Here is a 3,851-nt window from a genome sequence, read left to right as displayed (position 1 = left end):
GACAGTAGTCGGATCCTCATCCGGATAGTCTTATCAGATCCTGATAAGAACCTAATAAGAACCTAATTAGGTTCTTATTAAGATTTGATGAGGCTATCTGAATGAGGATCCGATTACTGTCGTTACATGCGTTACATGCGTTACATGACTGATCAGGTCCCAATGAATTTATCTTATCAGGATCTATTAAAATCCCTGGATAAATTAAGTTGGATTGGGGAATATCTTGAAAAATAAACAAAAATATTGAAATTTCTTTAAATGAATCATGTTTATACTCAAGTTTCAAAGTGTTATCCGTATCAATCCCGAACTGTTTATTAACATTATTGTATTCAGAAAGTCAAAATCTACAAGAAACACTATTTCTTTTACTAATATTCTTTAGGGCAAAAATCGGTCTTTTTTTAATATCCTTCAAAATAGGACAGATTTTTATCAAAAAAGATGTACGTAAAAGAAATATTGTTTTTTGTAGATTTTGACTTGAACATGATAAAATTATTAAAAAGTTTGTGACATGTGGGGAACACTTTGAAAAATAAACAAGAATATTAAAATTTCTTTAAATATATCACGTTCATACTTAATTTTTACGGTTTTTCCTATCGATTCCGAACTTTTTATTAACATCGTATTTAATAGGTCAATATAAATCTATATATAAATCGCTATTCCTTTTTGAGCAAAAATCGGCTTCTTTTTAACATCCTTCTTTATTATTGTGCTATAAGAGCAGTTTTACGAATTATGTATTATCGTTTTATTTTAAATACGTTGTACTTCTATTGAAATTTATAGAACTTTCGCTACTCCTATAATCCAAACAGAACAACAGGGCACAATAACGCCAAAATGATGTTAAAATGAATCGTAACTAAAATGAATCGATCAGAAAGACTTTTAACAATCATTTTAGAGCCAATTGAATTTTGAAGCTATTTTGATATTATGATTTTTCTCTTTTGTTGGATATTAATTGATGTCTTAAACTTCAATATCTATCGCGACCTTGTAAGGAAACGATTATCGCGCGCGTCCCATTGCTGCGAGATCTCATTTCCTCGGAAAGTCAAAACCGGCGCGGCGTGGCCGTTCGATCTCCCGTAAAGTACCTGCATTTAATATACGATATCGTAATGGGGAACATTCACTGCTTTCGACCGCAAGGAAAGCCCAGTCCGTGCAAAATCGTGAGGTGTAAAACTTTTACCGCGACGTGCGCTTTGCAGCCGTAACACGCGTTGCAGGAGAAAGAAATTCGTCAGGGAGACCCAGCATCCACGAAGTTGCAAGGCTCGGCTGCTGTGGATGCGTTGTAGTAAATATGTGCGCGTTTGTAGCCGGTTCGACTACATTTTGTGACGGTGCACACCCTCTCGCACATCGCGCATACACAACGCAACGCACACAAAAGCATAATAAACGCGTCTCACACGGATGCACACAATATAGAGAGACGTTCAAGAGGTTCCGAATCTCTCTCGAGTGGGTCCGACACGAGGGGCCTGCGAGGCCTCACAACCAAACAGAGTCCATATGCAAAACACATGCGGAAAGCGATTGGCTCGCCAATGGAGATCCGGTGTGCTTCATTCCGAGACTCGTGTAACGAGCTGTGGCGGTCCAGCTCCCGATACGAAGCTCGGAGTCTCGCACTCTACTTTCGCATGTTGTTATCGAGCGATTAATTCGAGGCCCGCACACACTTTGCATGCCGATATTCTTGGGAGAGTTAGGGGGATAATGGATCGCGATGTAGGAAATTGCGCGAAATGGAGATTAATTGCGTACCTGTAATTCGCATGATCTTCGTTTAGTCTGTTGAGCATGACGCTTGTTTTCTGCGTCCTGTTTACGTGAATTGAAGAGAAGGAGAAGGAGGAAAGAGAAAATAAAGAGAAGAAGAGATTATGAACTGTCGTAGTGCTAGATTATCCTCCGTGACATCATATCGTATTGAATAAAATATCGTCACTAATCAGAATTTTTAAATAATATCATCTTTAAATGCCTTTCTTTTGTTTGCAAGTCATGTTGTTAATATTTCATTCATATTTTAAACATATGTTAAATAGCTATTAAAATATGTATACGACAAAAAAGTTATACGTTCTAAATATTTATCTTACTCTAAAGTTTTATTAAATTATATATAAAATAAAAATATATATATAATTAAAAAAACTCCAATATTTTTATTCTGTCGCTTGTGGCGATTGTAAAATCAAAAATTGTCTTGAAACCTACAATTGTCTTAACTCGTAAATTACTTAAATTAGCTACGATTACTCTCTATCACTTCTCGATTAACAGGTCTGTATTCCCTTCTCACATTAAAGAGATGCTGCGTGAGATTGGATTCCTACGGGAATCCTTTAGCGATATGAAACCACAGGATGTTGAATCGCCGTCGAGATTCCAGCGTGGATACAACCACCCACGTACGAACGTTCTCGACATTAAGCTAACGTAATTTGATCTCTGACGATGTATATACGCACATATGCACATACCTACGTCCATCCGTTCGTCTGTTCGTTCGTTCATTCGTCTGCTCGCCCTAATCTTCCCTTCTTGGACACGCCTGGAATCATAATTTCAAATACCCTAGCTGATTGTAATCTACACGCGGAATAGTTGAGTCTTTTTTCGGCGTAAAATCAAAGATGCTTTATAAAACGAAAGTCGGTACCGTGATTGAAATCAGTTATTAATCGATAATATTCTCGAAGTATTTCATACAACGGAATGTTGCACCATATGGTAAGCGGTAAAACGAAAATGTATATATATTGGTTTTTCAAACATAATTATATATATTTATTAAACCTTAAATTGAAGCTAACCTTAAAAATGAGGCTTAATCTTAAAATAAAATCAACTTGAAAAATGGTACCAGCTGTATATAATTGTGACCTATTTTTGAAAATCTAAAAGGAAAGTAGGTCTATCAATTCTCGTGATCAATTTGATTTAAGCGGAACGAATATTCTTCTTTCTTGCAGAAAGACAACATAGTTTCGTCCATAGAGGATGTCGTTAAGACAATAAAATTACAAGAAAATTATTTATATTGACAGCAATACGTGTAATATCTGACTGTCTGGCAACAAATTGCAATGATATTTACGATCGTGCGTGTATCGTATTTCTGCTACCAAGTACGGAATGCAGATACGGGGCATTTATGAATGCTAGCGTCTGGTGACTGCATCGCGCATTCAAATCACCGGTCAGTGCTCCGCTCGGCTATCTACCTCCACGGCGAGTCGGAGATCGCATTGCACTTTCGTGCCACGGAAATATTAACGTAAATATTGAGACTCCTGCGTGTTCCATCGGAGATCGTAATTACGATTATATTAATAATAACATTATCATGTTCTTGCGATAATTAGATGAATGTAACATCGCCTTTCGATATTCGTGAAAAAAATGTTTAGAAAAATTCTATAACTATTCAGAAGTATTATAAGATTTCATAAACTAAGATTCTACAAATCGTCGTGTAAATCAATTGATAATTTTATTATTATTCACCTTTCAATATTTCACTCTTTTACTTCTCATAAAAAGTGAATGGCACAGATGAACATATGTTTAGGACAATTTTATAATGTCATAAAGATGCTATAGAGGTCATTAGTGAGTTTATAATGTCTTGAATGGATTTATGTATTTTCTTATATTAGTATTGATATATATAAAATTTATTTTTTATCTTATATTTAAGAAAGGAACAATAATTTATATAAATATGCGAGAGAGAGAAAGAGAGAGAGAGAGAGAGAGAGAGAGAGAGAGAGAGAGACACAATAAACTACTCATACAATACTACAAACGACTAC

This window comes from Atta cephalotes (genome assembly GCF_000143395.1).
Source record: "Atta cephalotes unplaced genomic scaffold scaffold00014, whole genome shotgun sequence".
Classification (NCBI taxonomy): Eukaryota; Metazoa; Arthropoda; class Insecta; order Hymenoptera; family Formicidae; genus Atta; species Atta cephalotes.
Note: the sequence above shows the minus strand (reverse complement) of the source record.